Source organism: Marmota flaviventris, chromosome 19, assembly GCF_047511675.1.
Source record: "Marmota flaviventris isolate mMarFla1 chromosome 19, mMarFla1.hap1, whole genome shotgun sequence".
NCBI classification, from domain to species: Eukaryota; Metazoa; Chordata; class Mammalia; order Rodentia; family Sciuridae; genus Marmota; species Marmota flaviventris.
In genome coordinates this window covers 43,104,566-43,117,831 of record NC_092516.1, presented here as the reverse complement: position 1 = coordinate 43,117,831, position 13,266 = coordinate 43,104,566, and positions in this window count along the sequence as shown.

Sequence of the window (13,266 nt, the reverse complement as noted above, 5' to 3'; positions counted from 1 at the left end):
ACACCTGGCTTACAAATCTTAATAAAATAAAAATTGAAAAACATGTGAAAATTCTTAGGAGAGGGAAGTTGACTTTTTTTCTTTTCTTTTTCTTTTGGCCTCTGATCCCTGAATCGGTTTTTTGCTGGGAAGTCTCTCATGGAAAATATTTGTGTGCATTTTAGTGTTTTCTTGGAATTGACTGTGGAGCTGGTTCTTGGCTTCCAGTGCCACGTCATCAAATTGAGGAAACTGCAGATGAGTCCCTGCTGGGTGCCTGAGAGATCCCATGGGAAAGACTGGACCTCAGGAAGGAGGGTCGGCGACACTTACAGAAGAGTAGGCAGAGGTGACACCAGACTCTTCCTAGAATTTCAGAAAATCTAAGGTGAATTGAGGATCTGGGGGTGCAAAGCAGCTGGACCCTAGCTGTGGATGTGGGGGTGAAATCTGGGTAGGAGTTAAGGAGTCTGCCAAGACCTCCTGGCTTTGGGGGCTGCCTTCAAAAAGAGTGGGAGCAGTGGTGGCCACAGGGGACCAGTCAGCGAAGGCTTGGGCTGTGGCAGCCAGCCAGAGGATCACTTTGCTCTGGAGCAGGATGGTGAGTGAGGGGACAGTTTTTGAAGGAATGATTTGCTGTCCCTGGGAGACAGGCTGAGAAAATGGCTGGCAAGGTGGCACAACCATCCAGCCTGAGCCAGCCAGTGTGACATCAGAGTGAGGGCCTTAGGACTTAGGGAGATATGAAGGCCACGGACAACTGAGACATGGAGGTGGCTGCCCTTGGCCACTTCTGGGACCTGGTTGGGGCAGAGATCTTACCTGGGGGGCTTTGAGTGGTGCTGTAAGGAGCCAAAATGGTGGAGCCACAGGGACACCCCCAGGACGGGCAAGAGGAGGGTCGAGCAGGCACAGGTAGCTTTCAGCTGGAAGGCTTTCCTGTTACCAGGAGTGCCACCACGGCTCAGCTTGTGACCTGGAAAGTGGGGTGTGGAAGGGCCCCTAGGGTGGAGAGTGAAGTTGGTCCTTCTTCCCTGAGGTGGGGGACAGTCCAGGCTGGGAGGGAGGTGGACAGTACAGATGTCACATGGCTCTTGCCCCCTGTGACACTAGTGCATGAAACAACCCAGTTCCTAGAGATCAGAGGGTAGTGATTTGCAAGAAATGACCATGTTAAACATTCAGAAAGCTTCTAAGGCCCTCATCCTGCCATTGATGTCACCCACCTTTCATTCCAGACATTTGTCAGTAAGGTGCTGTTAAGCACTAGGCGCTTCTGTGGGTGCTAAGAATACAAAGGGATAGAACGTAAGGTGTGTGAGCGTCAGTGTCATCCCAGGGCCCCGGGTCAGGATAGAGCAGAGAAGGAAGATGGGGTGACTGGGGAAGAGTGTTACAGGTCCATCTAGAGAACCTGGCGGGTGCAAAGGCCCTGGGGCAGAGATGAGTGGTGTGTTTGAGGGTCCACTTGTGGCTCAGCGGAGCAAGTGCGGGGAGTTCAGAGAGGTCATTGGTGGCAAGAGGAGCCAGGACAAGTCCCTACTCTCTCCCCCTGGGATTGCTGAACTTCCTCCTTTACAAAATCCTCAAGGTTTCATGTCTCCAGATTCTTGACCACAGGGACATCAGCTGTTGTCCTACACAGCCAGAGGCGGCAGGGAGAGGGGCTGTCAGAAGACCACCATGGGGATGCCAGGGGGCCAGGGAAAGCTAGGATAGTGTTTCTGTCACAGATATCCTGTCCATGTGGTCTACAGGACAGATGGCCCATCTGAGTGGCCATCCAGAAGGTGACACGAGTCCTGCTGTGCCAACTCTGGGGTGACAGGAAAATGCAGTCCCAGGGAGAGACTGGGACATCTGAGTCCCCAGCTATTAGCCACTCTGCCCACAGATGCCACGTCTAGTGAAGCACCGACCTGGGCAGCAGGGGCCATGGTGACAGCCTTTCCCACTGTGTTCTTGTTCTAAAGTCAGTCTCATGCTATTTCTGAAGTGCTCAGACCTTGGTGCCCTGTGTTGCAGTGTCCCTGGCTGGTCTGTTGCCTTTTCCTCAGGCCAGGCCCCTTTCTGCCTGTTGTTGAGGCTGAGGTAGGAGGATATCAACTTGGAGGCCAGCCTCAGCAACAGCAAGGCCTCAGCAACTCAGTGAGATGCTGACTGTGAATGAAATACAAATATGCTGGGAGTGGGGCCCAGTGGCTGAGGGCCCCTGGGTTCCTGTTGGTGCCGTGAGTCTCCTGGCTGAGTCTCCTGGCTGATTCTGTTCTCCTGACTCTGCTTTGGCCAGGAGGAGGCCAAAGACCCAGCGGAGTCCAGCCCTTTGTTCTTCCCTTCACGTTTGTGTCCTCCTCTGCCAACAGGCATGGAATTGGAGGGTGCCATCTTGCACTGTTCCATCTCTGGGCCACGTGCACAGACAAAGTCAGAGCCCTTAGAGAGGTTTTCTCCTGCCAGAGTCTCCTCTACCTCATAAACCTCATTGCTTCCATCTTTGTCTTTGCTGTAATCATCCATTTCCAGGTATGTCCAGCATGAGCACAAGAAGTCTGCATTTTTTTTTTTAATTTTTTTTTTTTTGGTACCAGGAATGGAACCCAGGGACATTTAACTCCTGAGCCCCATCCCCAGCCTTTTTTATATTTTATTTAGAGACAGAGTCTCGCTGAGTTTCTGAGGCTGGCCTCCAATTTGCAGTCCTCCTGCCTCAGCCTCCAGAGCTGTTGGTGATGACAGGCCTGTGCCACTGTCTCTGGCTTCAGTATAATTGTTTGTTTGTTTGTTTGTTTCTGTTTAGATACGAATGGCTGTAGAGTGGATTTTAGTATATTTTGAAACCAGTTTTTCTGGTTTCTTTCTGTGTGTGCCCCAAGCACAGTGGGAGTGAGGGAAGGGGCAGATGCTCTCCAGCAATGTCAGAAAGTTAGTGTTGAATATATTATATAAAAGAAAAGGCAGGAATATTTAAAATAGTTTTGATTATTAGATGCATGTAAAAATTAATAGGTAGTGTCCAGGCCTGATGTGGTGGTACATACCTGTAATCTCAAAAATCATAGAGGCTGAGGCCTTGAAGGATCACAACTTCAAGACCAGCCTTGGTTACTAAGAGAGACCAGTTCTCAAAATAAAATATTGAAGAATTGTGAATATATATGAATGATAAAGCACCCCTGGTTTCAATCCCCAGTACCATATAAAACAGTATTTTCCAAAATTTAGAACAAAATCAGCATCCTCCACTCTATCTGCAACTATGTAAAGTTCTAAAAGGCAATAAATTTAGCCATACATACTACTAGTTGTCTGATATTGACCATAATCTTGAAATATATACATAGAAGACCCTTCACAATGTATTAGGTGTTCCCATTATTTTTTTCCAATAGCAATGAGAGAGGGAGGAAAACCAATTTAGCTTATGGGGCCACTTCTTTCTTTTCAGGACTAATGAATCAAATATTAAAAGGCTTTAGTGTTTAATTGATTATCATTTATGAAATCATAATGATATGCATTCTGTGATTTCTTGCTTAATCTACATTGGAAACTTTATTATTTCTGAGTATCAGCATCTGTACAGACCACCACACCCCACTCTATTTTTCAATAGTTACAAGTACCTGTGTTCATGCTTCATCAGTTATTCCCTTTTAAAAATAATTATGTGTTGCATTCTTTGTTTACAGAAAATTTATGAAGGTTAAAAACCAGTAGGCATTTTCACAAATTTGACTTTAAAATAGATTTAATCACAAAACACACACAAGAAGTAAGAATGCTTTCTTTCTCTAATTTATTAGCCTTTCTAACATCCAATATCAGGACATGAATGCTGCTCATAGAGGGATGTTCTTACCATCAAGAACAATCAATACTACTTTCTTCTATCCCATCAAATGTTACAAAAAGTGCACATTTTACTGTGTTTCATATGCAGAACTTGATTTTCCATTATTTGTTTAGTGGGTTTTTGCTTTCTTTTTTATCACTTTGTTTTTCCTGTGTTTTCTAATAGTCATTTTTTTGTGTGTGTGGTATGAAAAATAGATCACTAGAATTTTCTAACTTTTGCTATATTCAATGACTTGATTACTTACTAGCTAATATTTCTATTAAAGCATCATTTTAAAGGTAGGACTGAGGTATGCTAACAAAACTATTTTCAAGGTCTACTGCAGAATCAGCATAACTTTCTTGAGCTCTGTAGTTAGAGCCACTATTTCTGTCCACAAACTCTGCTCCTTTTGTTTTATTTTTCTTCTATATTGAGTAACTCTCTTTGAAATGAGGCACAGAAAATTGCTTTTTTAGAATTTTATCATTAATGAAAATCTATTATTATTTATCATTAATGGACAGTCTGCTTCAGTTTAGAATACCAGGTTGAATACTATTTTTCCTTTAAATCTTGTGGTTATTCTGTATGTATCATCTATAATCCATCATTAATGATAAATACTTGAGTTCTATTCTTGCTTTATTGAAGCTGACCATAGTTTTTCTTTTAAGGATATTCTATTTGGTTTAAGCATAGCTACTTGAGAAATTCTGTAGATATATTTAGCATGTTTAAATATTATTTTCTTGAATATAGCATTCAATCAAAATGGAATATTTCCAGACCAGATTTTCTTTCCAGTATATACATGTAAGAAACTGGATAAAATATGGAAAATAATATGTATGTTTTTCAGACACCAAAAACAGGCATAGCAGGTGAGTGAAACCATAAGCAATAAGTGTAGACTGGTGAGGTGAACTATAACTTTATTTTTAAAATTGTTCTTAATAAGTGTAGTTTGATAAACTGCTGTTAAAATTATTGGTAAAGGGGAAGTAAGAATAATTAAAGTATACCACTGTTAGAAAAACTTGAGGTCTGGCAGCTGAGAGTAGACTGTGGGGGAAAATTCATGTTATAATAGGGAAGAACTCTCCACTTTCTCTTCACCCTCTCACCTACTTAATCTCACCAGAAACCACCAAGACAGCTAGAATAAAAGGTTTCAAGTTCAGTAGTCACTCTCTCTCCAAATACAAAAAGCAGTTACAATTCAACTGAACACAGAAGCTTGTGTGCAAGTTATGAGGATCTGAGACATTTTATAAAACGTTAGGTTAAAGATGATTCTGTTTTTTTTTTTTTTTTTTCTTTTTTTTTATGTGTGTGTTTTATTTTGTTCTGAGGGTGTGGCTATTCCTTGGTTACCTGAACTCAACAAAGAAACTGTTATATTTTGATGAAGTATCAGTGGCTGACCCACATTAAAAACAGAAAAAATATTTTAAAAATTTTTAAAAAGCCTAATTACAAAAAAAAATATATATATGTGCTGCTTTCTCCCTCCACATTTTGCATTTTAAAGTTTTTTTTTAAGTTTTTATTTTATTTTTTATTTTTACTTCTGAAAAGTAGACAGTAAAACAACTTCTGGGAGAATTTACAACCAATTGCATGAGGGTCTGGGAAGCTGAGAGGCTGGAGCAGGGCTGGGAGGAGCAGACAGGAAGGAGTCTTCCTCTTAGTCACTGGAGGCCAACTATTACTAAAAAGAGACAAAAATCAATAATTGTTTGTAAACCAGGAAATGACACAGATTATCAAGTTAGTATGAGTTATGAAAAATTCATATAATCAAGAAAATGGAAAAATCATGAACAGGATTAGGAAAAATAGGTGTAAATTTTATTTTTAGAAGTTTATTTGTGAAACATAAAAAATAAAGATGAATTTTATCTTTTGACTTTAAATGGAAGGTAGAGAGATATGCAAGTCATAAAGTACTTCACAAACCTTTCTTCAGTTACAAAAGCATAATAAATGTATAGCTTCTAATTATTTTACTCTTTATCATCCTTGGCATTTCACCTAGGGTCACACTTGTAGAGTGTGACCAATAACTAAGCAAATAACTAATCAAGAAGATAGTCACAAAGTTACACTTTTCTAAGAAAACCCCAATAAATTTCAGAGCAAAGAATTGATACAACACCTATTCATTTCCTTCTTTGGGAAGAGGTCCCTTTATGAATCAGATAGAAGGAGAAATTGGCCATCTTTTAACAAAATGTTACTAGAAATAAATATGAGTTAGCTTCATTTAGAAGTAAATGGAAATAAAATAACATCATTGTACAGTATCTTTCAGGGTTAGCCTTGAAAAATAAAAAGTGAAAAAATCTCTTTCTAAAGAGAAGAATACTTGGCAGCACACTTCATCCTTAATTACACTGTAAAAAAAGTTACCTCAGCTAAGAAGGTACATAAACTTATAGGAAGAAATTAAGACTTGTCAAGAGTCTAGAAGGAAATTTTGAAGACTATAAAATTCTGGGGGTACAGTAATCGGGATGGATCTCTGAAAGAGATAATGCAGTGTAAATATCATGAGATTTCATGCTATCAAATACCAAAGCAAATATATCATGGACATTGTACAAGACAACCAAGTTGACAACTTGACTTGGCTAGTTGTTTTTATCCAGCCTCTGATGATGCACAGGATGAATGAGGACTGAGTACCATAGTGGTTTCCAGTCACTGCATTTTATCTATCAAATACTTCTTACAAATATCCAGCCAGTTAGGAAGAGAGGTCTATTTCTAGGTTCTTGTGACAGCATCATTCTTTTCATCATTCTCTCATCATAAATTAACAAGTGGACCTCTTTTAATGAAGAAATAATTTTAACCAGAAAAACCCAAACATTTTTTTTTTTTTTTTACATTTTGCTTTTAGGGACAATAAATCCTAAGCAAGCACCACTAATAAAGTGCCAATGGACCATGCATAAAAGTGAATCAGACCACAGTTAACAAAAACAAAGATATTATATGGGTCTATGACCATATTATTCACTGTATTTTCACTTACAAAAAAAATAAAATAAAAAGGTACTGGACTGGTAGAATTCTGGAATGTCACGACCCCTCGCCGGCAAGGGAAAACACGACACAGGATTCTTCTTTCAGCAGTTTATTCAGGCCTTGATTCAAGTATCATCTTCTAGCGACCCCCCGCCGAGCGCCCAAGCACAGCCTAATAAAGCCTCCCGCATACCAACCCCAAGCTGCCACGTGGATCTTTCTCATAGGGTGGTAAGGGATTGCGCGCCAATTCTCCATAAAAGGAGTTGTTTATCACAGGCCACAGTGGAAGCCGGCGCCATCTTCTAATGGCGGCCATGGTCTATAGGAACGGCTCACCACACTGGAACAGGTGATGATGTTGCTTACACTTCTTAAATTACATAACATTATATCAGGTTGTGCTACCAAGAGACAGACTACATAGATCCAGGAGCTAGACTGTCAAAGTTGAAGAGTCTTCACTCTCTATCACTCCCATTAACCCACTTGGCAATTACATTTTCTTACACCATGCCTCTGCATCCTCCAGTTTTAGAAATCCTAATTATTTAAGAGGACACTTTTCCAACAGGATGTCTAACAAGATTCGAACTAAAATTTAAACTGCACCTGAGGACTGTAAATTCTATGTACTAAAAAAAAAAACAAAAAACAAAAAAACAGAAAGCAAGAGGAGAAAGTACAATCCTAGCTAAGTCAATTCACTCTCCTTATCAGAAGGACATTGATTCCATGTTGCAATGGAGATAAAAATCAGATGATTCAATTTGAAAACAGATGATCCAATTCTCTTCTTTTTAGTACTCACTTTCCATACAGGAATTGTAAAAAGACCAGTGAAGTAGTTGTGTCTTGAGAAAATTATGGTGAGGAGGCTCAAATGATTTGGGCATACGTATGAGTTTCACTCACTCAGCTAAGTTGTAGAGACCAAAAGAAGTCCATTTAGGGGATCTAAAAAGAAGAGCAGAAAAAAACACAAGATGACATTAATTTGGCATTCAGTCTACACAGCTGTCAAAACTGTAATTAATTGCCCTGTTTTCCTTTATATAAGTTTTTTTTTTTTTTTTTTCAGGAACAGACTCTCACCAGTACCATAAACTAAGTACAGAACTTTGACTGAAAAGTGAATTTTTGTGGTGTCACTATAGGGAACTGTACTTTATGGCACCATAAGGACAGAAGGATTCATTTCCCAGACAATTGCTGAAAGTGGTCTTTTCAAAATATTTTCATCAGTAGAAGAGAGTTTTTCTGGCTATGACCATTCAAGGCTTCCTACACTCAAGAATGTTTGAGACTCATGTAAATCACACTCCATGTCTCAAGTAGGACCCAATATGAGAGTGCAAGACAACTCCAAAATTTCACTTGGAGTAAGCAGAAGCCTCCTTTGAGATAAGACTGCAAACCCAGATTCTGTGCACCCAAACAAGCTTCCTTCCCTTTATTTCCATTGTGCTGATCTAAAGCACCCTACCTTATAGACTTCCAAGATGCCTAGTCATGGTCTTAATCTCCCTCCTGGGGAGCCCTAATTAGAACTCAAATGCATCCTTCATCTGATTCCAGACTTTCTGTTTTCCAGAAGTTCTTTGAAGTCTTTTGTCCTCTTTTCATTGTGGATGTTTATCTCATTTTATGCTTCTCTTTTACTGTTACTTTAATTCATTGTGGGTAAAATAGAATTGTATATTTGAAGATCCAGGTCTCTAAGTAAAATAGTTAGCTTAGTTTATGGGTTTATAATACACAGTCAAAAATGTTCAATACATTTTAATATGAATTTAGATCCATGATTAAAATTGGAGGAAATAAAATAGGCTTTATAAGGATGTAATTCTGCACTGCAAAATTATCATTTTTTTCACAAAGGATAAGAATTATGGAAGCTGACATGGCACCAAGAAAAAGAATCACTATTTTTTATATATAGTTGTTCTTGAAATAGAATAATAAAGTCACCATAAATTAATGATATAATATAAAACCAAAAGCTTTATGACCAAGTTCTGTTTATTTTTGACAAAATATATTTGAAGCAAATATTCCAAATCCATGAATCTCCTCAAAATACTATATACAGTGAATAGAATTTCTACACAAATCATGTAATTTTTGTGATATTATGTAAATTTTCTAGACATAGATGTAGAAGCTAAATACACTAATATTCTTTCTCAAGGAACATTTATTTTGAAGCGTAGTTCCATAAATCTGCAAATATAATTAAATTTTATTTATTATACACAGATCAGTACATCAAAAATGACCAAATGCCTGGAAATAATTCCTCTGACATTTCTATTTCCTAGACAATAAAGTCAGCTTTAATATAGTATATCTTCTACCTTTTCAGTGACACATAATTTTTAAATTTTAAGTAAACTTCTCCTTTAGGCTCAAAAATCACCATATAACTATGGTACTAATACTATTAGTGATGGATATTAGAAGAAAAATTCTTAGTACTTTTAAGAGAGTTGTTTGAAATGAAACACTAGATCAACACATGATCCTTCAAACAAATTATAATAATGCATGCACAGCAATAAATTTGAAATAAAGAAGGTATAGACATTTATTAGCTACAGGACTTTGAAACCTCATGCTTTGGACCCAAAAGACAATTATTTTGCTTTGTAATTACAGCACTTTTCATAGCTGTGTGGGGAGTTTTAGGCCCATGTTTTTGTTTTGTGATCTCACATGCTTCATTTATTCAGATATATTAATGTAATATATGCTTATATGAGTAATTTGAAATTATATGCCTCTTTCTAATTTTAGAATTGTCTAGAAATTCTTGTTATTCACAGTTTCTAAATTAGAGAGCAATTACCATGAAAGCTAGAAAATGCACAGTGGGTTAAAGAACTCTTCATCCAAGAGTTTAGCCTTAAATTTTTCACATAGTTGATGGTCAATAAATTTATATGGTTCATAAAGTTAAGATCTGTTTAATCTTAAAGTAAAGAAATAGGAAGCCAGAGAGTGCTTCTTCACAGATGCCAAGCTTTCATTACTGGGAAACCCATGGATTCCAAAAGGGCAGTCTGTCTCTCTGATTGATGTAGTTATGTAAAATTCAAGTCCTGCTTTTCTTCCCCACAACTTTGGCTTTTCTGTGTCATCTTGTTCTTTGTGTTTCAGTGACCAGAGAAGGAGATAGGTTCACAATTACTTGTTCATGTAAAGAATCAAGCAAACAAGTAAAAAAAAAAAACAACTAAAAAATAACTTGAGTTTGTGAAAACATCAGAAATTTAAATACAGTGACAGGGTAGGATGAGATTCCTTTAAGAAAAATTAGAGTCAGACAGTTCCATTGTAATAGAAATTGGAAAGGACATATGTGTGTATATAGGCACATATATATAGACACATAAAAGTAATACATAAAGAACTAATCAACACCAATATTCCTCCTCTAAACTTGGAAATTATATTCCTGTGTATTTTTAATCCAGGATTAGGAAATTACTAGCATGTTCATTTGATTTTCAAAAATTTTCAGTGTGCTTCCAAACCCTTTTATTATGATCCTCTCATTTGTCATTTCCTAACTGAGAGAGTACAGGGTCAGTAAATTTTTAATTCTTTGAGTTAAATTGGATCCAAAGACTTTATAAGAAATATATGTAGTTTATGGCATTGTGATATTGCCCTCTACGAAATGAAGTTTTGAACATAGAATCTCATTTCCTTCTAAAGGTTTAAAAACTTATAATTACTCAAATTATAGAATTCACATCAATAGTAGTTCTATTTTATTTATTAATATTACAGAAGCAAGTTTATAAATAAAAAATGCTAAATTACAGATGGCGATATGGCTCAGTGGTGGAGCACTTGCCTAGCATGTGTGAGGTCCTGGGTTCGATCCTCAGATCCACATGTAAATAAAATAAATGTTTATAAAATATCAAGTTAAAATTCATGTCTTCTTTTATAATATGTATACAAATAAGTAATGTTTAAAATCTCTAGATGACATTCTATATGTAAGTTATATCAGTAGAACTCATTAAACTTAGAACAAATGAGAAACTAAAATTAATCATCACTCCCTATTTAAAAAATGACTCATTTTAGGAGGATATGAATTAAAGAAGCAAATATTGTTAGAAGAAAATATCCTCAATGTATCATACGGAACATAGTTTTCTGGGCTGCGTTGAACTGTTGGAGCTGAAGTCTCTCTTCTGCATCTACAAGAAACCTCAGTAGTATGCTAAAATTCCCTTCTTCCACAGCCTTTCCATGACCCAACTGCACACTACTTCTGAATCTAAGAATGCAGAGGCACTTACCCAGATGGATGAGGCCAGGGAAAATGTGGTGCAGGTGATAGCCTAAAGAGTTGCATGTTTTAAGGAAAGACATCTTTAAGTTCTTTCTCTGCAGGCCTATAATTTTAATGTCTATAGAAAGATGACAAACATGCCCCTGGAAAACACAGAACTGTGGCTTTCCCAGTGTAACATGTCAGCTGTCTCTTAATTTTACATTTTTTCTTTGGTGGATAACACCAATCCTGAGAGAGCTGGTCTCCAAATGTTTTTATGGTCATATTTGGAAAGGCATCTCAATTGGAATCATGTACCAATCACAGTTGCTATTATTCTGATTATATGATAAAATTAGTTCAGTTCCATTAAACCATTTACAATGCCTCAACTTTGGGATGAGGGATTTCAGGCACCTCCCATGGTTCCACTATGGCTCTGAGGGTCCTCCCTCTATCATGTGTGATAGGGTCCTCTTCCCTGGCTTGTTCCCACATGAAACACCTGGTTTCTGGGTAGTGTTTTTGTCTGTATGCCACCATTTTCAAACTGGCATTTTTGTGATTCAGGCTCTGTAAAATATTAAAATTAATCTAAAATTTTAAAAGAAGAAGATGAGCTGAAGGCCACAGGCTGAGGAGATCACAGGAAGATTGAACATTGAGCTGAGTCAGAGCCCATGCTGGAAGGCCAAACTAAGGAAGCTGTGATGAGCCCTCATACTCACTAATGGAGGTAGAGGGGATACCTGCCCTTTCTCTGAGAGAAACCATGTAATATTAGCTTGGGCTTGTCTGTACTATATATAAAGTTATATATAGTGTAAAAAAATAAAATGGAGGCTTATGATGGAGAATTAAAAGAAAGTGCAATCAGTTTAAGCAGGTCAATGATATTCCAGGTGTTGAAATCAGAGGATACTGCTTTATCACAACCATTGTCAATATGTAAAGGGATAATAAAAGTATCATAAAAACTAAAAGAGTGTATTTCAGAGAGATTTGGAAACTTGAGCTAAATGGAAATAAAATAAAACAGTAACCTGTACAGGTAATATTCCACATGGTTGATTTTGTGGTAGTTTGAAAGATGCATTAAAAAATATAAGAAATGCCAAAGCATAAGACCTCCAAAGCCATGTGCAAGAGAAATATAAAATAGTAGAAGGGCATAAATAGTTGAACAAGCATATATGTGATAAGGCAAGGCTCATTTGGGGAGGAGGAAGCCCTGGGCTTCATGTGCCATGGAAAAGTTTATCCTCTAGACCAGTCCCCATCCTGGCCCAGCCACACCTCTGCCTTTGCTAAAGTTGGTTGTGCCCTATTTCTTTGCATGTCGCCCATTGATCACCAAGATACCATCTGGAATTGTCTCCTATATGTACACTTATTGTCTAGGAGTATTGGAGTATTGTGGGGTGAGTTGTGGCAGAGGGGTTGGCTTGTATTCCGCCCCCAGCTTTGTGGAGTCTTCTTTTGTTTGGAGCCACAGAGAGCTCTTTGGAGAGCTACAGAAGTACATACACACACCCTGGTTTTCCTGTGGACTTGACCCATACTATTGAGCAGGTGAATCTAATCTCTTTGTCTATGCTTCCCTGATTTTTAATAGAAAAGTGATTCCATTCCTAATTGTGAGCATTAGAGTCAATTACCCTGATACCTGGACTTTTGCTCCAATCAGTGAAACAAAAATCTCTGGGGAGTACTCTCAAGCATTGGATTTATTAAGCTTGCAGGGAGGTTCCTAGATGTTATGATTAGTATAAAATAAATGTTAATGGACCAAGGTCTTGAGTATATATCATATATTTGTATTCTGGCTTTTATATATTTTTAAGGCTTGAATAGATTTCTTTTCCTTTGGTACTGGGATTGAACTCAGGGGCTCATAACCACTGAGTCACATCCCCAGTCTTATTTTGTATTTTTATTTACAGACAGTGTCTCACTGAGTTGCTTAGCACCTCAGTTTTGCTGGGGTTGGCTTTGAACTCACAATCTTTCTGCCTTAGCCTCCTAATCTGCTGGTATTGCAGACATGTGCCACCTCACTCAGCTTGAATAGATCTTTAATTTCTCCCAACTTTTATTTATTTATCTTCAAGATGGGGATGAT